The following is a 24,499-nucleotide window of genomic DNA, read 5'->3' as shown; positions in this document are numbered from 1 at the left end:
GCTTTACATTCCAACAACCCAACCCCTAGGATGGTATTAACTTTTCTGGTGAATTGTTGAAAGAGCTTTCTAAAGGATCTTTGTGCTCCCGTCTTGATTGCCCTCAGTCCCTTATCCACAGTGGCAGCATGACTTTCTTAAAAGACACAAATCTGATTATCTTTTCCTATTGTATAACATTATTATGGGTTTTTTTTGGTCACAGGTCGGCAAAAATCATCCTTAACATGGCTAATGAGGATCTTACCAAATCCTCTCATTTGTCAACCCTATAATTTTCTTTCCATTCACCAATGTCCTCTTTTTCTTGCTTATGACTGCATTTCATTGAAATCACAGGATTAAGCAAGCATTCCAGTTAGAAAAACCAACACACAGGGTTTTCTAAACACAACCATGTTTTTGTCTGGGGCTTTCCCAGCTACTGGATGTGACCTTGGGCAAGTTATTTAACCTATTCATGTCTTAGTTTCCTCACCTATAAAATGAGGATACTAGTAATAATCATTCCTAGCTCACGGAACTATTTTAAGGGCTGAATGGGTTATTCATGCAAAGTGGTTAAAAAAGAGCTCGGCACATACTGAATGTTCCGAAGGTATGGTCCACCAGTTTATTGCAACTCTTGCCTTGCAATTGCTCAGACCCCCTTGATGTCTCTCCTAAGATCTTTACTGGGCAGGGGCGCCTGGGTGGCACAGTGGTTAAGCGTCTGCCTTCGGCTCAGGGCGTGATCCCGGCGTTATGGGATCGAGCACCACATCAGGCTCCTCCGCTAGGAGCCTGCTTCTTCCTCTCCCACTCCCCCTGCTTGCGTTCCCTCTCTAGCTGGCTGTCTCTCTCTGTCAAATAAATAAAAAAATCTTAAAAAAAAAAAAAAAAGATCTTTACTGGGCAAATGCTAACAGAGGAAAAATACAAACGTACACAGTGTGGCTTGTCGCCTATAGAAAATAGTCCCAGGTCTTTCCAGCACAAAAGTAGACTAATTATATAAGCCCTAGGCTCCAGTGGGCTTGCAACACTGTCCAACAAAATGCCAAGTTTCCTAATGATAATACAAAGATTTTTTGATAACTTTTCTCTATTCTGAAATCTCCTGTAATCTCCTTCCCACAAATTCCCATTTTCAGCTGATGGCTTTGCCTCGTGTTTAATTGAGAGACCAGAAGTCTTCACACACTGAAACCCTGTGACCGTCTCATCTCAAATCTAAATCCCTAGCTGAGTCACCTCCTACTTCTCTCTGTCCTTCCAAAGTAAGGGGCAAGATTTCTCTCATCGAAGAGCAATCCACCCCGTCCAGAGTCCCACCCCCTTGCACCTGCCCAGGGATGAGGCTTCCTTAGCTCTGTGCCCCTCCTGCCTCTGTCTGCTTTGCCCTCTGCTGATTACGCTCACCAGCATTCAGGAATTCCACCCCCTACATGTATTCTTGTCTACCTGTCCTACAGCCGTGGCCCGATGTCTCGGCTCTGCTGACAGCCAGGTTTCTGGACACTTTCTACACCAGGTCTTCCTGCTTCTTCTCATTCCACCTACTCCCATCTGAACTCTGAACAGGTGCAAGTTTTAGAATTACTTCAATTTATTTTGCTCACATTTCTTTTTTATGCTCACTCAAAGGTGACATCTGATTTGAAAAATCTATGTCTATATATGTCTAGAACAATATCTGCTGATAAGTATAAAGAGAGATTCTAATTAAAGGACAGCTTTGGGTTATAGTTTAATTAGCCACATTTTCCCCAAGGGGAACATATAATATCAATGTGTCCTATAATCAGTGCATCTGAGTCGTGATGGGAAACTTACACAGACGCACAGACACCTTCACTGATCAACAGGAATACCGGGCTCCTCTCCCCCGCCGGAACACTCCTCTTTTCTCCTCCAGGCGCTTATCCCAATCCTAAACTTGTCTCTTTACCTGCCGTGTAACCATCTCTACAGCTAGGGTCTTTGAAGGCAAAGCCACACCTGTTTGGTTCACGTATACATTCTGCCAACAGAATGACTGGTTCACAATGGGCTTTCACTACCTATTTGCGGGTTGACTGCATCAGTGGATGAAAACCTCCTTTGGGAAGCTCCCTGCATGTCAGTAACAGAATGTTCGTTGCTATAGGCTACAACGAAGTGAAAGACCGCCGACTTTGATTTTCACCCTAGACTTCAGTCCTTACGTACTAAAACAAACTTGCTGTAAAACACTTGAACATGAGAACACTCTAGGGCTTTATAAAAGAAGACGTATAAAAGGCCATTGGTTTTTATTTAGCGGTACAATTAGGATAAAGCTTTAAGATTTGGTCGCCGCATTACCCAGGTGAACCTTATTAACGAAACGACCCAAATGTACAATCAGGAATATCCGGCAAGCATGGCTGCAGACCCTAAAAATGGGACTTTTCCAGAAGACGGAAGAGAAGACAAACATAAACAAAACCCTGGAAATTTCTTGCACAAACCCAAAGCAAATATTCCCCATCTGGGTTTCCCTTTGTGCAACCGTGGATATAAACCAGAGTACAGCAATCATTCCATAATCTCTCAAGTCCTTAAGCAAAAGATAAATGCAATTTTCTCTTCTGGATACAAAAATAAAAAAGTAAATGCTGATTTGGAGCAGGTGTCAATGCTTAAGGGGATCATAAATCATAATTAAATATAAATGGTGCCTTATCTCATCTTTTGATCTGAGATTTTCTTTTGAAAGACAAAGCGAAATGGTAGAAATCCCTAGACAAGTTCTGTTTCTTTGAAAATGTGTGGGTTTGTCCCATTGGTTCCGGATGGAGATCAGTGTTATTGCAAGAGACGTCATCATTTGTGTGCATGTGTTTGGGCAGTCTTGCTGCTATCGTAGGATAGAAAAACATAACTGAATCACAAAAGCAATTAGAGGTCTATAACTTGCATTTGAAAAATCAATTATGAGCTGCCAAAACAGACCTAAGAAGTTGAACAAATAAAATATAATAATTTGCTTCTTCCTGGGGATAACATGAGACTAAATGAGAAAACACGTATTAAGTGCTCTTTGAAAATGTCTCAATGCATGATATGAACAATCGTCATTATTTTTCCTACGTTTTCTGGCTCATTAATTTATATCCAGATTTCAAAATATTTATGCACCATTTTTAATTTTAATAAGCTACATGAAATAATAATTTTAAAATAGCTTATATGTAAATTCATAAAGGAGAATGTTTCTAGTGTGCAAAATGATCTTTAAAATTTGGTTTCTTATTGAAATCCTTTCTAGACATGTTAGGCCAGATATTACCAGGAGAGGGCAGTCATGCTTCATACTTTCACATTCTTCTCTTAGGTTGAACAGGAATAGTCATTTCAATTTTTCACTGCAAATCAAAGCATAATTATAAGCTAATGTCCTATTCTGCCACCAGCCTCAAAGGTCATCAGAGTACGTTCTATAAATGAAAAGAAATTGTTAGTTCTAATTACACGTAAAATTAGTATTGTATGCTCTGGAACGGCTTGTTTATTCCTGGTTTTATTCTTCATCTTTAATGGAATATCATTGGAGAGCCAAAGAGTAGCTACCGCTTTCCTTCCTGGATTAAATTCTATGCACTGTAGTTTAATTCAAATATTTGATTTATTATCTCTAAAACTCTGATCACTTCAAATGAAATCACTGTGTTTTTGTACCTTCTGAATTTCTCAGCAAGGACACTTTAATTTACTTGAGTGAAATGAAATGAAACAAAGCAGTAAATGTAGTTCTTTGTAAACCAGATACTTTTCCTACAGTTTCATCGATTGAGGAAAACTAAAAATAGCGGATTTGGCATGGGTTCTGACCTGGCTGAATGGGTGAATGTGGCTGCATGTGCGTTTGAATCACGCCTCTCCCTGAGTCTTGGAAATGATGTGCGGTTAATTAGGGCATGGAGGGTTCAGCAAGAGGGGTACGTGGGTGCAGAATGAGTAACGTTCTCAGTGACCCTGAAGAACAGGGGATCCCAAGGCAAAATTCTCAAGTAAGCAACTATCTGGGGCACTCTCCTCCATGTGGGCACCCATACACCAGAATTCAAGTCAAATTTAGCAGAACCGAGAACAAGGGATGGAAACTACAAGGACGCAGATTTCCGTTCAGCTCAGACAGAGCTTAAGAACAATCAGGGCCGGGGAAGGAAAGAATGGTTTCCGTGAGAAATGAATTAGTGATTAGAGACTGATGTAGCCGATGCAGTCCAAGCAGGACATCGTTCAGTCAGTTGACAAATCTAGAATGCTGTAAAGGCAAGACTTCGTTTCTGAGCATCTACTCTGCGCATGTCCCTGCCTCCGTGAGCCCCAGCGCCTTTATCACGCCCCAAATCATACTTCAGTGCCATTCTAGAGCCAGTGCCTGAGCAAATACTCAGCGGGTTTCCCTGCCTTTTCCTCTGTAATTGGCCCATCGATCTGCACACTCTGCTGGCTTCTGAATCTCGCAGGTACGTACAATCTCTAACGAAGGGAAGTGTAGACTGGGCTCATCTTTGTTCCACTTTCTCAGGTGACTACGGGTGAGTAGTCACACTGTCAAAATGGTGCCATCAGAATGCCCCACCCCTGCCCGGAAGTCCTTTCCCCAAGATGTGCACATTGACGTTCTGAGGATACACAAGCTCTTCACGGGGAGCAAGAAAGGCCAGAGCTTGTCCATTGCACCTGCCTCTTGTTTGGGCTCAAGGGCTGAGCTGCTCTTCACATCGCTTCTGCCCCCACTTAATCCCCTGCACAGCGGTTGTTATCCAAGTGACTTCTTTCTGTCCATCAGTGCTCAGAAACATGCTTGTCAACCTGACATTTTAGAAGACCCTTTATCTTAACTATTACTGTGGGTTTTTTCCTTCAGTCTCGCAGATCATCCCTGGGCTGGGATGAGGGAAGGTGATAGAGCAAGGTGTTCCTTGAGCTTAATCTCCACACATCTCCCTGAATCACGTAGCTGATTCTTTCTTCTTGAAAGGCTGGAGTCACGCATGCATAAGGTGGAGAGAATTGTCTGTGTCGGGACGAAAGTGCGTAGTACCGTTCACCCAGCATATTGTTATGAGAAATGCCTGGTGAATGGGGAATTTTGTAAAGAGTGAAAAGAAAGATGGTTTTCTTATGAACCAGGCTTAAGTAAATTCAAATAGACTTTGAAGTATTAACAAATGACTCATACTAAGGTGCATTAATTTGTTGACCAACCATACTGCTGCTTTTTGTAATCTTTTAAATGCAATATTAACCAGTGTTTAGACTTTAGCTTCAGATGTTGAATCAGGACTACAGTTTCCCAGAGAAGTGATTGGAAGTTTTTTTTGTCTACGGCTGACTCACGCATATTTTGGATGCCTCCCGACCATGCCCACCCTCACTTCAACATGTAAGAGTCCAGATTTGTTCATTCCTAACTGGGAGTTAAATTTTGCAATATAAGAAAATGAGTGTAACATCCCTCTATTTAAAAAAATAATAATAAATCGGGAGTGTAGATGGTCTTACTGGGAGCGTTTCCAGTCTTGCCAATAAAATTCAAATGTCATTTGTGTGCATCTCTCCGCACACTTCTAGATTTTCCAGGAGGTTGTTTCACATACTACGAGCATCTACCAGTTATTTCACGGGGCTTTATCAGAACAGAATTGTGCTGCTTTCACCAGCCTTTTCCGTCTCACACACTCCCTCCCAAACTTTCAGCCACACACCGGAGAGTCAAGATTTATGTTAACTAAAATTTGTTGTCGATTATTTGCCATTCGCTCCGGTAAGCATTTGTGTTTGTCGCTTCTCGTTCTGTGATGTAAGTCGTACTGTTATCTCCAGTATGAAAGTTTGAAGATTTGAGACTAAGACATAGTGAAGAGCTGCTAGGGGACAGGTGTTAGATTTTAACCCAGAGCCTTCACATCTGACCTCTTGCTAAACATTTTGCTCGGGCACTAGAGATGTAAAAACTCCAAGAAATCTCCTGCTATGTAGAAAAAGTTAGAAGATGACATATAAATGAAGAAAAGAATTATAATATGATTAGTTTCAAAATGTTGTCATTTATTAAGTGTTACGGGAGGGGGAGTTGCTGACGTTGAGTTCCCCCTGCGTGCCATCTACCATTCTGGGCACCTTGCGGATGTTACGTCATGTAATGATCAAATTAAGTTTCTAAGGAAGCTATTACTGGCGCCCTAGAAATGTAGAGGACCAATGAGCCTCCGGAGCAGTGGCTGCGGACGGCCAGGGAACAGACTGGAGAGGCCTCTCGCTTAATGGAATGGACACTGAGTATGTCCTCCACATGCCAAGGTTGGCTATGGGTTCATCAAGCACCAGGACTTTCTCCAGGTAGGCACAGAGCCAGACTCATTTCCCAGCCTTCCTTGAGGGAAGTGGGCTCCTGTGACTGATTTCTGGCCCGTGGAATGTGAGTTTAAGTGATACTCACTATTGCTGGTCTTGGCCCCTACGAGCTCCACCTGCCCCTTCTCCCTTCCTCGTCTGCCAGCTGGAAGCAGAGCATCCCACGCAGACTCTAAGCCACGGGGCACAGCAGACCCACCATCTGGAAGGGGCCTGGGTCTCTGAACGATGGCGGGAGGGACAAACCATCCTGCGTGGGACTGAGCTGCCGGGGGTTGGAGCTTGCTACAGCCACGAGCGTACCCTCCGCATCTTGGTGGTTGGTTTGGTTTTAGAGAGGGAGACAGTATGTGTTTTGAAGATGAATCAAAGTGTTGCTATTTGGCAAGAACTGATGCTTGTGACAAATTAAAGGGGGAAAAACATGAAAGTTCTGATGTTCTTCCAATTTAAGTCACAAACATTAGTTTATGCCATTTGGGGACCACTTGCCAATTCTTGTTGAAACGATTTCTAACCAGCCCAATAAAAACCTATAAATTGACAAATAGGACTTCAGTATTTTCGTAGAACAGCGGCTCTCAAATTACTGAGTGCAATGAGCACCTGGGGACGAATTCCCACTCTAGCTCTCAAGGTTTGAGACCGGATCGTTCTAACAGTCATCCAAGCGATTCTGACACAGACGGTTAAGGGCTAACCCTCTTTTGGAAAAAGTTGCCGGAGGTCTAATCTCTGGCTGGGATCCGGACTTTCTGAGACTACAGATGAGACTAAAAATAGCACCTTCCAGCCTGCTCTGAGAAGGACTGCAGGGCAGAATCCCTGGGCACGACAGGAGTGCGGCCCTGAGGGGCTGTGGTCCCAGCACGAGCCTTGCCAGCAAATGCCCGACTCACCTTTGTCACCTGGTACAGCTTCTTCTGAAGCCACACGGCGTTACAAGGGTCCTGGTAAGTGGAGAGGCTCGCAAAGAGGACCCATCGGCTTCTCCAGGCCCTACGTTCCCATCATCTAGTGTGTGTGTGTGTGGAGGGGGGGGGGGTGGCGTGAATAATTTAAATAGTGCTGCATAGAAAATACATATTAGAATCTATTTCTGAAATCGAGATGCCGTTGGAGAGTGAGAAGGTACTTTGAATAAACGCGAGTTTTCTCTGGGTGCTTGTCACTAGCAACTGACTGCCAGAACACAAAAAATACAAACGGACGCGTGTGCTCTTGCTCGTGCAAGAACTTACTCGGATAGAAACGGTGGCATTGCTTCCTGACAAGCTCACCATTGTGTATTCCTCTCCTCCTCCTGCTCTAAGGTGACAGGATGGAGCAGGTTCCATTAGGTTCCATCTCGGCTTAATCCCTTGCTGCCACGAGAAGTGGAAAATGCAATTAACTGCACTTCTGAAACCCGCCCCCGGAGTGCTGTTTACAATATTGTCTGCATTAAGCAGGCAGAGCACGGCCCGCGGCCACTCTCTTTGCATCTGGTAGCTTTGCCGAGCTTCGGGAAACCCGTTTGTAAATTAAAGCATTCAATCAGCTGGTCTAGGAATAAATCCCAGTTTGTTATAAAAGAATATAGTTTAAATAAACGCTCTTGTGAGCTTTCTGTGGATCGGGTGTCAGGGTGGGCGGGCTGGCAGGAGACTCCATGGGCTGAATTTGGGCTCCATTTTGCTCAGAAAATGTCAGTGGAATTTAAATATTAACAGACCTTATAAGGGCCTTAAAAATAGGATTTTAAACCAAGCAGGACTTTTTCTCCCTCACCTTAAATGTCAGTCCATTATTTGGTTAAGCAGAAGCATCGTGAAAGCTCCCCATTTCTTTAGGTGAAAGATATTGCTTTCCTGTCTGACCATATGTTCCACTCGCTTCTCTCTCAGGGAAGTGCGCTCATAACAGGTGAGTAAGAGCCAACATGAAAGGAACCATGTTCTGCTCCACCTAGTGCCTGCTGGGTGGCCATAGTCAGGACATGTAGCCTCTCGGTGATGCCATTTGCCTGTTTAAATAGACACCCCAGGTGGCCGAGGGTGTCACACTTTCTGCCTACAGCACCCTTGCTCTGTCTTTAAGGGGTTGGGAATGAGATGGGGTGCGCACACTGAGCAAACCGTTCTCCCGCATATTTCCTCACATGGAGGTCAGTTTCCACCCCAGCACGTCCTCCTGAATATCCTTTTTCCCGCTCAGAGATGCTCTTGCTCTTTCCATTGGTTAATGATCATATTCTAGTCCCAGGCATCCTCCACGCATGCGCCAGGTCTGTGCTGGAGATGACTAAGTGGGAGCTCTGGCCTCAGGGGTGCCTCACTGTCCTCTGCGTCCTTTCTTCTCTGTCTTTCTTTCATTTTCACCGGTAAAACGTTTGCATTTTAGTGCAGAATAAGGAAGAGCTGGTCTTTGCCGTCCACTGCTTACCCCATTGCGGGCAGTTTCAGAGCACGGACTCCTATCTCTATTTGTCCTTTGTCGCTCCATCTCTGTCCCTCGCTCTCCCCTCTCTTGCTCCGTCTCTGTCCCCCTGTCCTCCCTGCATGGTTCTCCTCCTGTAAGGTGGTCAATAAACCCAAGATGACTTGCAGTTCTTTCAGGAGCAGCAGCAAATGTGCTGAGAGGCCAATGTGAGTCAAGCATACGGCTAAGCGCTAGGGATCAGAAGAGGCATCACAGAAGGACACCAGTCTCTGTGTTCCCCGGAACATTTCATCAGGGAACACTCTCAGCTTCAGCAAAAAGGTTGAGCCCCACTGATCCATGAGCCCAAAGTGACCAAGGACCTTCTGCGTCGGTCTTCTCAGACCACGTGCCCACGGGTGTCACTGTCCCAGGAGGATGAGAAACCTCCGTGCTCATACAGTCACAGCACCCTCCTCCTCCCAGCCCACAGGACCAGCCTTTCTACCTACTTTCAGTCCAGCTCTCTTGCTGGGATTAAGGTCTTAACATGACTCTAAGCCCCAGGAGCTAGTGTCCTGCCATCACACCTGTGTCTTATCAGCTCCATTTTCTATGCTTGACCTCAAACTACATCCTCAGACCAAGTGCCAGGGGGCCTCCTGTGTCCCACCTGACCCAACGTTCTGCACAGGCGTGTCCGTCAATGTGCCTCTCAACCAAGATGGAGACTGTGTGCACAGAAACACTCACTGGAAGCAAACTGGAGTGGACTTCTGGTCACCCTCCTCAAGGTGGTCAGCTTTGCTCTTCCTCACACACAGCCCTTCCAGGCCAGGCTTCTTTCCCCCAAACCCTGCTTTGGTTCCAGGTTATAGCGTGTCCCTCAACTCCTTCCACTCCACTCAGAACTCTGTGAAGAAGTAGGCTTATAATATGGTTAGGAAGACTTCTATTTGGCAGAACATAAATAATAACGACTAGTCAGTTGTGTTTATAGCATGGCTACAAACAAGACGTTTCACAACAGGGGAAGCAGGGACCATGAGAACGTAGGAAACTCGCAGTAGACTCATAGAGGCGAGTATTCTGAGGGGGCCTAACATTGAATACAAAGTAGAGAGAAGGGCATAGTATGTAGAAACAAGGACTAAGATTAGCATGCAAAGGTAGGACGTGTAGGAGGTAATAACAAATCTTCAGAGACTTCACTGAAGTCAGACAGGAGTGTATACCCGGCTAAGTAGGAAAACGAGGTTTCCATTGACAGCCCAGAGAATCGGGTTCTAATCCCAGCTCTGTGTTGGTGAGGGTGTGTAGCTGTGGACAAGTTATTTATCCCTCACTGACCTCAAGTAATTCATGTTTTAGGTATTAAGACATGTGCAGATGTGATCAGTAATGATTTTTGTAATGAACATTATGTAATAAGATGACTCTGTGACATATTCTGAGGGACTCTCTAAGAATTCTGAAGGAAAGATGATTTTATGGCATTAGAAAAATCACTAAGGAGTACATCACATGATGAGCAAGTGGGCAAAATGTAACAGTAGGGAAATTAGCCAAAGGACCTCTATAACTAGGATGTGGACTAGTGTGGTGAGTTTAAGAAAACAGAATAGAATCTGAGAGAATCTAAAAAGAAGGAAATGTACAGAATGTTTTTGTACTTAGAAATGGAAGAGCTGAAAAGGAAAAGCAGTAATGACATAGAGTTTTTAACTGAGTTATAGCAAGAACAGTAGTGCCATCACTCAAAATTAAGAAATTTGGAATAGGAGCAAGATCCAGGGATGACAAACACTTTCTGTAAAAGGCCAGATAATAAAAATTTTCTGTTGCCAGAGTGTCTCTGCCAGCACTGCTTAATTCTGCTATTATAGCACAATGGTAGCCGTAGACAAATGGTCATGGCTGAGTTCCAATAAAACTTTATTTATAAAAACAGACAGTAGGCCAGATTTGGCCCATGGGTGATAATTTGCTGACCCCGATGCTAGATGAGTTGATGTTTGAAAAGTTGAGTTTTGAGAAATCACAAACTTAAATGCTTACCATTTCTAGCAGGTAGCACAAACGTGTCAATCAGTTCAATGTAAGTAATAAAGAATGGTGGGGTCTGCTGCACACTGAAAGGTTTACATTACATGTGATGGAATTTAAACTCGAAACATTAAAAATAAATGTTGTATTAGCTAGTCCAAACAAGTGGCAGATGTGGGAAGAGGGCTTCCAGGCAGAGAGAACCTGAAGTGGGTAAATCTCAGGTTGATAGTATGGAGTTACCTATAGAAATTGGATGACTGATTCTACGAGTCTGACCTGTCTTGGGAGAAACTCAAAAGAAATAAGGAATTTCAGTGTTAAGTTCCGGAACACGCCCACTTTAGAGAACAGAAGAATGGGGAAGTCACAAAAAGTGTGACTCAAGAAACAAGAGGATATTGGGGCGCCTGGGTGGCACAGCGGTTAAGCGTCTGCCTTCGGCTCAGGGCGTGATCCCGGCGTTGCGGGATCGAGCCCCACATCAGGCTCCTCTGCTATGAGCCTGCTTCTTCCTCTCCCACTCCCCCTGCTTGTGTTCCCTCTCTCACTGGCTGTCTCTATCTCTGTCAAATAAATAAATAAAATCTTTAAAAAAAAAAAAAAGAAAAAAAGAAACAAGAGGATAATAGAGGAGAAACTATTTCCTGAGGAGCTAAAGACTGAGGAGTTTGAAGAAGCAACAGCCAGGTCGACAAGAAGCTGTGCTGTTCAGCAGTCCCAGAGAACACAGACTGATGGGACACCATTGGCTTGGAGTGTGATGGGACACCATTGGCTTGGAGTGCTGATGTCCTCGGAGAGGTTGTCTCAGTGGGGAAGTGTGGGCAGAAACTTTAGGAGTTTAGGTTACATTGTGAGGATAAGACATGGGTAGGAGGACAGCACTGTAGACAGAGCGTTTGATGGAGGAACAGACAGGTCTGGGTTCAACCCTCCCCTCAGGTTCTTCTCAGCTACTTACTTATAACTTAATCTTGGTGTAGTTATTAAACCTCTTCAAGATTCAGGTCTGTTATTTTTAAAATGAGGAAATTAACATCCCCCTTCAGGATTGTGATACAAGCGGAAATGAGATCGATTCACACACACCGTACCATGGTGCCCGGCACATACCAGACTCTCCACATTTGTCTCCCTCTCCCCTCACCTCCCAATCCTCTTGGAATAAGATCTCACTGTTAAAAGGTGTGGTGGTCAACACTCCATTATATCCTGGCCTAAATCAACCATAAGTTCTGGTCCACATGACAAATTAAGAGGTCAGGTTGAAGCCATGAGATAGTCCATTTCTTCACGTGAGAGAAGATACCAGCAATAACCAGAGCTTGCTTGCATGTCTGCTCGACTAGTTGTGAGTCAGTGCAATGTTGGGTTTTTTTTTTTTCACTCTATGTACTTTTATGCTAAAGGAGAAGACAGCAAGAATTTTTTTTAAATGTTAAATAACTTTCTTTACTATCATTTGAAGAAAAAGGACTTTTATTTCAAAATTAATAACAGATAAGGAAAAAGGATTCTACCCTATGATTAAGTCAGTATGAATGTAAGGCAATTGTGAACTCTTTTTTCCTAATTGTCAAGCACATGAATTAAAGTTTTAAAGTCTCAGAAAATTAATGGTTAACATTATTTCAATTGCTCTAAAATCACTTCATCCTACAGACTAAATTTTTAGAGATTCTTTTAATAAGAATATTTTGGGTTCCGTATTTCATGTATATAGTTGACTCTTAAACAACACAGGCTTGAACTGCATGAGTCCACTTACACACGGACTTTTTACAGTTCATACTATAAATGTATTTTCTCTTTTTAATGATTTTCTTAATAACATTTTCTTTCCTCTAGCATTCTTTATTGTTTGATAGTGAAAAATAAATATAACATGAAACATCACAAGTGTTAATCCGCTGTTTATATTATTGGTAAGGCTTCTGGTAAATTAAGTGTTTGGGGAGTCAAAATTATATATGGGTTTTTGACTGGATGGGGGTTGGACACCACTAACGCCATATTGTTCAAGGGTCACCTATAACCTGTAATGAAATTAATGAATTTTGTAAACATCATATGAAGGCCTGGCACCCTTCTGATGTTATTAACCTAATTTAACACTTTACAGTGATTTTGTTTAGTACTTTATTAAATACCAATCCCCAAACTTTTAAGATGAACTTTATAATACCTATATTTAAGAGGAAGAAATTGATCCTACAAAGATTAATTAATTATCACAAAAGGTCTCAACTTTTTTCTACCTGGTCTCATCTCTAATGTTTCTCCTTGCATGGGAGTATTTACTTCTCCAGAGACCCCTATGAAGCCTGAAAACCACTGTGAAGACTCTGGTTTGTATCTTCATCCTCATTTGAGGCAGATCCAGATCCTAGAATAATTACCTGTCATCCCAAGAGTGAGAGGCTGGGATGGCTGGAAAATATGAATAATTCAATCAGAGTTAGGCAGCATGGCTGGAGAACCAAGACCCAATGTAGGTGACCAGCAGTCCAAACCACAATTTCCTAGGTTATGGCACAAATTTAATTTCAATCTGCATTTTCTCCCTATGTATGAGAAGCCTGATCTGACAGATGGGCACCTAAGAGGAATCTTAAGCGTAAGACTTCTAGGAGACTTAGAACCTTTGCAACAGACAAGTGGAGAGAGTTAGTGAGGATGAGCCTCAAGAAAGCTGACTGTAAAGGCAAAGAGTATACAATGGAGGAAAAAAAGGAAAAAAGACTGAGTGCATTCTTTCATCCATTGACCAGATCATTGTCATCTCCTCAGTAATAGATGAACGCGAGGCACGGAGAAGACAATGATGAACGAGACACAGTCAGTCCTCTCCAGGATCTTTCCTCCAGACACAACCTTGGGAGTTGAAGCAGTGAGTGGCTAGGGAGCTGGGCAACAATCCAGTCCCTGAGGAGAGGGCTGGTTCAGCCAAACCAAGTCAGCTGGAATCCAGGGCAGAGTTCCATTCTCAGAAGGGAATAATGGTACAAGACAGGAAACCAAGACAGACACTCAGCCCCAGACTGAACCAACACAGGGGAGTAGCGGGGCAGGATTATAACTTGATGCACAGGGAGTGAACGGGGGCTCGGCATGCACTCCAGGAAGGACAGTAATGAGCTGGGACTAACTGTAGATCCCACCCCGTAAAGAATGGATCTGCCAGCTCAAGAGCCTCTGTAGCTGGGTGGGACTTAACCAAGATGAATGGAGACTTAGCTTTTAGATGCCAGTCATCACATGGTGTCTCCTAAGTCGTCATTTTTGGTGTGTTTTTTTTTAAGTTAACTTTTATCTCTTGAAACTTTCATGTTTTCCCCTGTCCAAAATTTAGATGACTGAATATTATAAAAGAGGTCCAAGGTGATTACACCTTCTAACAAAGTAAGACATTGAGTATGTTATTTTTAGTGTTTTTGTGGCCCTCAATAAACATCCATAGTATTTATTATCTCCTCAGATGTGAAAGAGGGATTTAAATCTTTCTGAAGTTGGTGAACCTGAAATTAGAATTTAGCCTTGTCCATACGATACTCAAATATATGGTCAAGTAGATCAAATTTCCTGGAGACTTAACGTAAACTCTTTCGAACTATTTTCTGATATGTGACAAAGTAGTTCATCAATTGAAATTTTTAGGTTTAGGTTGAACGTCAGAATAACACCATTTTCCAAGGATTTCTAGAATTTTCTAATTTCTGTGATTCTTTTATACTATAAACTACTAAAGCAATCCACATTTTTAAGAGGTTACATAAAAAGCATTTCCTACAGGGGTTGCTGGCAAAGATTATGGCTTTAGTGTACTTATACCCTGAGCACCCAAAGTCTACTGGGAATGTTAGCAATTGCTAAAAAAATTATTTGATTTGTATTTCATGTAAATATCAGCTGACTCAATATTTATACCTAAGGGGTATACAGATGATCCCCAAAGTAGGATGGTTTGACAAGACTTTACAATGATGCAAAAGCGATACACATTCAGGAGAAACTGAACTTCAGATTTGGAATTTGGACTTGTTCCAGGCCAGCAATATGCGGTTCAATCCTCTGTTCCAATTCTGGGAAGTGGCAGCACATCTCCCAGTCAGCCACGTGGTCATGAGGGTCAACAACCGATTGGCTGACAACCCTTGTGTACATGTGTGTCACATTTAGTACCGTATTCAACACATTACATGAGGTATTCCGCATTTTCTTATCAAATAGGCTGTGTGCTCAATGACTTTGCCCAACTGTAGGCTAATGTAAGTGTTCTGAGCACTTTTAAGGAAGGCTAGACTAAGCTATGGTGTTTGGTAGGTTAAGTGTATTAAATGCATTTTTGATGTATGATAGTTTCAACTTACAGTAAGTTTTTTTGGGGGGGGAGGGGCAGAGGGAGAGGGAAAGAGAATCTTAAGGAGGCTCCATGCCCACTGTGGAGCCCAACACAGGGCTCGATCTCACAACCCTGAGATCATGACCTCAGCTGAAATCAGGAGTCAGACGCTTAACCGACTGAGCCCCCCAGACACCCCTACAATAGGTTTTTCATGATGTAACCCCACTGTAGGTTGAGGAAGATCTGTCTAGTGAGTGTGTTATGCCCTGCTGGAGGACTACTGGATGGCCGCAGGCGCCATCCTGAAAAACTTATCTGGAGGGTTTCTGAGAGCAAGAAAACATCTATTCTCCTACCATAACTGACATGTTTGGAATACTTATGGATGAAGGGAGTTCTAGAAGTATGCATTGAATCACCAGTGAATCAGGACTGAGTGTTCATTCATTCAACAGATTCTTATAGAACACCTGCTCCATGCCACATACAGTGTAGGCTGGGGATACAGGGAAGCCTAAGTCAAAGTTTCTAACCTCAAGGACCTTCCACTTTTATGGGGAACAAGCAAACAAATAAACAAGGAAGAAATCACAAAAAGCACTCATAGCAATATAGTACTAGTTGGCCAGAAGCAATCAAACATATAGCATATTTAAGGATGTTAAAACCCAGCACCAGACTTAGAAATAAATGCTAATACCAGTAGCTCCTTCTTTAAAATATGTTTCCGATTCTTCCATTCCATTCCATTCATTCATTCGTTCATTCATTCATCCAACTACCTGTCGAGTACCTAATGCCAGACACTTTGGGAGGTGATATGAATACAAACGTGGCAAGTGTCTGCTTTGAGGAATAATGCATGTAAACAACATTACTGACTGTATAGATAGATAGATAGATAGATAGATAGATAGATAGATAGATAGATAGATGATAGATTTCTCACTATAGGATTTCACAAGGAGTGCTCAATTTTGTGTTCTGGACATAAGGTGAAGGAGGGCTTCCAGGAAGAAAAATGTTTCACTGGAGTTACGCTGAATTTCATTATGCATGAAGAACTCAAGAAAACTCTCCCAGGCACAGGGGCAGCTAGGATGGCAAAAGTATTTTGGAAGCAGCAAGTAAAGTGGCTGGGCAAAGGAATTTTGTAAACAGCATGGAGATGGCCCCATGGAGATGGGGAAGAAAGATTTGCTCTTTGACACTCAAAGGTGGTCTGGAGCAGGCACTGAAAGGCTCTGCAGACTTTGGTGTTTCATTTGATTAGAATCATCTAATTGTCTACACGTAAGCACTGGAAATCCTGTCTTTGTGTCCCCTTAATGATTATCCTCATGTAACTTCTTTTTTTTTTAAGATTTTATTTATTTATTTGACAGAGAGAGAGACAGCCAGCGAGAGAGGGAACACAAGCAGGGGGAGTGGGAGAGGAAGAAGCAGGCTCCTAGTGGAGGAGCCAGATGTGGGGCTCGATCCCATAACGCTGGGATCACGCCCTGAGCCGAAGGCAGACGCTTAACCACTGTGCCACCCAGGCGCCCCATCCTCATGTAACTTCGAGTGGGGAGGAAATCACCATGTACATAACCTGAGAAGATAATTATTTATCACTGTATTGTAATCTGCATAGAGTGGTTATTTGTAGTCACTCTTCTCAGCCATAAAAGACCATTAATAAAGTGAAAGACCTGGATATACAGTGAGGGGGATTTGCTCAGGGCTTTATTTCAATGATGGAGAATGCAATATAAATCACGTTTTAGTGATGATGGAATGTGTGACAGCAAATCTAAGTGTCATATATCATAAGGGGAATTTTGTCAAACATCATATTTCATTCTGCTGACACGAAACTATCAAACATCTCAGACACCGTCTCTGCCTAGCTACATAAATTTAGTGTCAATTTTATTACCATTTTGTTAATGAAATATAAAAATTAAATGTATTGCAATAAAACTGTGAAATAAGTCGTATTCCACATGCCTCTGGCTTTAAGAAGAATAGAGTGGAATTAATGATAATCAGGTACTGAGCCCAATGGGAAAAAGAGTGAAAGTATAAAGTAATCTGATGGGTATTCTCTACCTTTCCTCACTTCAGATTTTGTTTGCTTGGGAATCTATGTTGAGATAAGTCAAAAATCATTCTCTATGAGCCAGGATTGATTGACTGATTGATTGACTTTTTTACATTATTGGGTATAGTAAACCAAAGCTAATCCTTTGTTTAATTAATTTCTTGAGAGCACTCTGATGAAGAAACAAAGGGGTCCAATAATAGATCCCTGCCCTATTGGATTCATGAAGTTGCAAGCAAAACGCAACTCCAAAATGTCAATGCAGCCAGCCACTTCTGCTCAGTGAGCATTCATTTGTCTCCAGTTCTGTGCCCAGCCCTGTGCTCGTAAATTGCTTCATTGTGACCTCATAATATTTGTGCTCAGGTTTTCAACATCACTTCAACATTTCCCCCACCCACTCTATACGGAATGGATGATATCAGGAAGGTGACCCATATGGAAGACACTGGAAGAAACAAACATAACCTAGAATTGCCCCGGCCCAGCTGGATCTCTGGGCTCCCAGGAGATTAGGTATACTCACAGCAGAAAGCCAGGATGTCAGAACAAGCAGTCTCTGCACAGCTAACCTACCAATTGAGATGATCCCAGAGGCTGTGTCCCTGCTCCCACGAGCATCACACGGGTCCTCTGAGTCAATAAAGATCACATAAATGTGCAGGAAATGTGAGCAAAAAACCCAAGCCAGGCATGCCAGACATTTGGGGCGATGGCGGGACTTCAAACAAGTATCACAGACAGGACTTCCTAATGATTATTGCAACATATGACGCTGAAAACAGTGTTTTCTATAAACTGGGTTTTGACTTGAAGAAAACAGAAATATATGTAAACAGGGACTAAGGGCATTTGATATAGGCTGAGACTTGATTTTGGAGGCTCTGTCTATTCTAGCAATGAGTGAATCAGTTCTAAGCTTATCTGACTGTTGCAGAAGCAAGAGATCAGCTCATCAAACTCTGGCCTAGAACCCTTCTTTATAAAGGTGGAGAAAATTCTGCCTACGAAGAATTCCATTTCAGTTCAATCTACTCCCGGCTATATAGAGCATCTGAAGTGGGAACAATATAAAGGGATCAGGAGAGCTTCAAGAATAAAAGAGGAGAATTGAGTGTGCAAGGTTGGTGCCCTGAAGTTTCAGCACTAAGCAGAATGCTTTTACAGGGTAGCTGTGTGTGTATGTGTGTGTGTGTTCATGTTTAAAATCAAGCAAACAAATGACACTTGTTTATTTTCTTGTACTTAAATGTATGTATCGCCTATTTTTGTAATACTTTTCCCCACAACAAAAAATTAAGAAATTTTATTTTTTGAAGATTTATATGAGGGAGCAAGACTCAGAAGCAACTCTCTTTTTCCTCCCCTAAAATGCAGCATTCTGTATCCAGAAAGCAAGTATCATCGAGAAAGGATGAAGTGCCTAGCAACAGACTGACTCCTGTCCATGCTTCCAAGACACGTAATAATCAGAAGGATCCATCGATGAAACTCACACAGTCTTACTTTATTACATAAACAAAAGCAAAAGTTCTTAAAAATTAGTAAAGAATTGTAATTATTAATGGACAATAAATATCAAGAATAGGGTAACTTCCCCAGGAGTTAGAAACTCATTATTCATATATTTAAACCACTTGTCTCTCATCAGTTTTGTTTGCTGTAGAAACTGGACAACGTTGAGATGGGTATCAAGCTTTCTATTCAAAAAATTCCTAGTATTTTGCTATTTATTAAGGAGGTCTCTGTATTTTACAACCGTTCTACCTGGGACATTAGACACTATGTAAATATTTGTAATTTATTTCCTTTCTATCTTCCCCAGGGAAGATCAAAAGGTTTTATGATTTATGTCAAGTTGGCAAAGAACTAGTGAAATGCCTACCTGCACGGGTGAGCCATACAGGTTGCTTCTCTCTTTTACTGCGTGCTTGGATCAGTAGAATTCTAAACGCTTATAATACTTCTAGAAATGTATTTTCCAGGCAGGATTTTTTATTAATGTATATGATTCTGTCCTTTTGTCACCTTACCATTTATTTTATTAATAACAGGGAAATAGGGAAGCAACGCGTGCGGGTTGCTAGTCAAAGGCCCCACTGTTATCCGTATCTGTACCTAGAATCAGGATCGGACAGGTCACCTTCACGATCGTGACATGGGTGCTTACCAATTACCTTGTTGCATCTCCTCTCAAAACCAGAGTTCCCTGATTGGAAGTGATTTTTTTTTTCTAAGTTTGGAATAACACCGGAGTAAATCATTTCCTCGATTCTGTTGTGCTTTAAGCACACTCTAAACTCCGCTTTCACAGCGAAGCCTGGCCGGGTGAATGCTTCCTCTGTGAATGGGCTGGGGCTTTGTTCTTTTTTATCATCTACACACAGGCACCAAGGGGTCTCCTGGCTGAAGTAGGTTCCTCGGGGCTGAGGTTTTCGTTGTGATAACCTAACCATTCAGGGCTTTGCCCTTTAGATGGGCCCTTCAGACTGTTTAATGAAGCAAAGAGCTGGAAACGCACTTTGTTTTCTCAAGGCCCTTTCCACCGTTTGAGACCATATTGTTTTACAACGCACTGATAGAACGTTTTCATAAGATTTGCCTAAAGTAAGTACGTTTTCAGAAATTCACATAATGCTTGGAAGAACAAGATAATCAAAGATGGAACGGAAAATGTGACGATGATTGCCATTTTAAAAGCAGACCATATGATTGGATGTTAAAAACAACCTTCCCAATTTTCAAAAGTACCAGATTTTAATGTTCATATGCAAAAATGCCATGATAGATTTAATGGAAGTGCTTCGCTTTGAGATTAAGAAAGTGAAGAAGCAAAACGTGGTCAGGTTCTGGGTAAAGGCTTTCCTTTCGACACATCAGCTGAATTTCCAGGGCAGCGGGGGGCTGCGCCTGCCAGACCCTACAGCAAGGGTCCTGCGGTGCGCGTTGGAAAGCACCGTGGTCCCTGGCGAGGAACAGCTCTTGATGAGGACGAAGCGTTACCATTATCCTGACAGTCTGAGACACCCTTAACTGCAATCATTTAAAAGAACACTTTCACAACCAAAATATTACAAAATTAACCTTTTGGGGGATGGGGGGGGCAGTTATCAAGTAGTTGGAATCGAGAACAATTTAAGGGAGCCATCAGAAACTCCACGGTCTAACAAGAATGCGGTTGATGGAGATTGAGTCCAGGGTGGGAACAGAACGCTGAATCCCACCGTCCTGAAAACTTTCAGCAGGAAGGGACATGTGAGAGAATGGAGGCTGTGATTTGTCTTCTCCGGGGATAAGGGACTTCTCCCCTCCTTACCTTTGTGCACAGAGCTCAGGGGACTGGTGAGGAGCCTTCACAGAGAGGGAACAAGGATGATGCCTTTAGAGCAGGGCCAACCCTGCTTAGAAATTGCAGAACGTTTTTAGGAGGGAGATGCCGGGGGTAATTAATGTATCTTCTCAAGTTAATCACAGGTAAGTGTATCACCTGACACGACCCCGTTGATAAAGAGAAATAAGAACACACAATTGTGCTACAGGAGCCCTGGGATCCCAGGGATTCCCGCACCTAGTGATGTGCTCGGAGTCAAATCACTGAACCAAATGAGCCTGCATGTCAGCTGTCGCACGGAGGACTCTGGATAAGACAATCACTGAAGTCACTTCTAACGCTCCATGTTTGAAAGTCAATAAAGCCGACCTGTAGCTCAATGCATCCAAGACAATTTATAACATTGTCTGCAGACAAGAGTCCCATGAAAATGGGAAAGTGGAAATGAGGAAGGTTGTATGTTGACATATTTTTGGGAAATCATGATTGTGTTAGTGTGTTCAAGGTGCAACCTGAATATAAAAACTCCTCCCTGTGCCAGGCATTGAGCTGGGAATGGGGTTATAATGAACCCAGCCCAACCTCCACGCTCAGTCCAGTCGGAACGCCATGCAAATAAATAGACAAACGACAGTGTGATCAATATTATAACAAAGGTTTCTTCCTAATATTCTGTGTGTATTTTCATGTCCATAAAACACAGCCTTGTTTGCTGAGCTGAAAGTCCATCTATGAATAATACTGACATAACGCCACAAGCTTTAGTAACAGCTTTCTGTTAAGAAATGGGAAAAACGTACCTTTCTATGTGCCATGTTGGCTCTGGGTTCTAGGCCTGTGTCTGGAACCCTCCTCCCCACCAGGGCCCCTCCTGGTTTCATCTAGCAAAACCCCACCCGTGCGTTAGGCCAACTTCCATTGCAAATGGTCATGACCTCGTCCCAGCACGCTCCATAGCCACGGTTCTTAAGGCGTACCTCCGTGGGCAGCAGCTTCTCCTGGGACTGGTTGGAAGGCAAATTCTCTGGCCTCACCCCAGACCTGTGGCATCAGCCGTACCGGGAGGGGAACCCAGCCCTCGTGGTTGAGCAAGACTTCCGGGTGATTCGGATTCTGCGGACACCTGAGAACGGTGGTTCTTTGTGTCCATTGTAACCTTGCGTGCCCTGCAGCTGGTCAGCTTCCCTGTATCCCGCTATGCACGGGGTCTGAGGCATCCTGGGTAGTCAAATATGTTGTAATGAACAGCACAAATAATGCTAAATTCTTTGAAAATAATACTCAATACTAATACTAAAATAATACTAAATACTAATAAAATAACACTAAATTCTTTCAAAAGCATCCATTTAGGGGCTCCTGGATGGCGTAGTTGGTTAACCATCCGACTCTTGGTTCTGGCTCAGGTTGTGATCTCAAGGCCGTGAGATGGAGCCCCATGTAGGGCTTCATGCTAAGCAGGGGGTCTGCTTGCAATTCTCTCTCCCTCTCCTGCTGCTCCTCCCTCTCATGCTCTCTCTCTAAAATAAATAAATCTTCAAAAAAGAAAATAAAATAAAAAATAAAAGCATCCATTTAAAACACTCTAAAATACCACACAAATAGATAGGTTATAAAGTTCAAATAAAGAATCCATCCTGCTAGAGATGACAGATTAATCCCTTTTTAAGCCTTTATCGTGTACTTCCTCCCTTAACAATTCCCAGAAGTTTCTAGCTACTGATGTCGTTAGATCAGTGGCTCTTCCCTGCGATGCTTCCCCCCCCCCGCCAGGGAACATGTGGCAGTGTCTGGAAACATTTTTGGTTCTGACAACTTGGATAGAGGGGTACTTCTTGCCTCTAGTGAGTAGAGACGGGGAATGCTGCTAAATACCGTACCATGTCCAGGACAGCCCCCCACGACAAGGAACTACCCTGTCCACGATGTCAGCAGTGCCAAGGCTGAGAAGCCCTGAGGGATTCCAACATCCTTCCCGGCTTTCAAGGCCTTCATCAGAAACGTACCCACACACCACCAGAGTCGTTCAAAAATGTCCCTGGTTTCCTCTTCACATATTATGTCTTGCCACTGTAATTTTTAGTAGTCTGTAGGACCCAAATTAAACATTAGAGCAATTTCTTAGACATAAAACTTTCTTCTCCTAAATATTCACGAAGACTCAGGTGCAGACTGTGGCTCAAGGTCTTTATCACAATGGCCTGTCTAGACCAGAGTTGCTGAACTTCCAGATCCAACAGAATTCCCTGTGAGGAGTGGGGTTTCGTTTTTGTTTTTGTTTTTTTTATTCTTCATAGCAAAGAGGGTAATGAAAGTGCCGCTATCCCCAAGGTTAGGAAGTCAATGACCCTTTCCCCTGATTTATTGCAGGGAAGGTGAGAGAGACTACAGCTAATTGTTTTTAAATCTGTTTCCCCAGCTGTAAAGTGAGAGGTTTGAGCCAGCCGAGGGAGGAATGGCTTACGTTTGGAAGATATTTCAAGAAGTGCCTTTTACACGCATGGCCAACGTGATGAATCAACAGGACACTTTTACCCCCGAGTCTAGATAGAGCGTCAGCCTTGGCACAAAGCGTCAGCCACTGGGCTGGCAGCTAAGACCTGGGAGCTGAGACCCATTTGTCTTTCCCTGAGATGTTCTCTAAGTCCGTGCTCCTTAAATGCCCCACTTCTGTGCTCTCTGAGCAGGGACTTCACCTCAACCCGGCCTGCGAGCCAGCCCACGCAGCGGTAACCCCAAAACGAGCATCGGGACCACACGGCTGGCTTGTTAAATAGTCACTCCCAGCAACGGAACAGAACAGTCATTCCTGCCACGGCGGTGGAAGCAACATACTCAGCATGACTTCTGCACTTCTGTAGGACCTGAGCTGCCAGGGCTGACCTCTCGCCACAACCTGCACAGGACAGATGACAGCAGAGTGCCACATGGTGGCTGTGAGGCCAAAGGGCTCCTGCACGAGACTTGTCCAGGGGCTGCGGCCGAGCGCATTCAAGGCATTACCTGCAGTGCAGGTTTTCCTCCGCTCTCCTGCAAGTGGGACTACAGATGAGACTTGCAATGACACAGGTGTCTAGGAAAGGTGGCAAAACCCCAAACCCTACCCCAAGAAGTGTGAACACATGAAGGACATTCAAATCTCAGATCGCCATGCAGGCTCACTTTGACGCTCAGTCGTAGGTTCCAGAGATTAAAGGGTGCAGGTGCATAATTAAATGTTGGTAATAGTGACTTCAGAGCAAAAATAAATTTACTGGTCTTTAGGACAAAGAGGATAATGATTGGCTGTCTGTTAAACTGGGAAGTCATTGGTTGTAAAGGATTCAATAAGATCCCCATGTGAAAGGTTTGGGCTCCCAGAATCCATGTCTAGAAGCTGGATTTATGTCAGTACACTTAGAAGGGGCTAGATTTGGAGGGCCAGCTTACACTGATAGAACTTACCAGAGATCAGTGTGTAAGCCAGTATTCCATGTTATAATATTAAAGGAGAGAAGTGTGTTTTACGGAAATCACAATACTTGAACTTACAATGTAGAATTTATAGGGTCAGTTTGCAGTTTTCAGGAACCCGAGGATAGGGGGGTGTCAGAGCAAAGGTTCAACAGTGTTAATGATAATTGTCCCAGAGAATATGCAAACCTGGTGACTCTGCAGGGCGTGAACTAGAGCGCACTGCTCTGTTGACTGAATGTTCAGATATGGGAGATGCATGATTTCTTCCTGTTAAACGTTGAATGCATACTATCATTTTATGTTTTCTGACTTCCATTTTTCTTTGCTCTGTACAGATTTTCCCGCTTCAGTTGATACTGACCTTTTGTCTTATAGTCAATATGCTAATTCAATCACAGAAAATCCCAATTAATCATTCCAGCCTTAGATTTCTATCCTCCACTTTTCCAAGTCGGATGGAGAC

Source organism: Ailuropoda melanoleuca, chromosome 7, assembly GCF_002007445.2.
Source record: "Ailuropoda melanoleuca isolate Jingjing chromosome 7, ASM200744v2, whole genome shotgun sequence".
In the NCBI taxonomy this organism is placed as follows: Eukaryota; Metazoa; Chordata; class Mammalia; order Carnivora; family Ursidae; genus Ailuropoda; species Ailuropoda melanoleuca.
Note: the sequence above shows the minus strand (reverse complement) of the source record.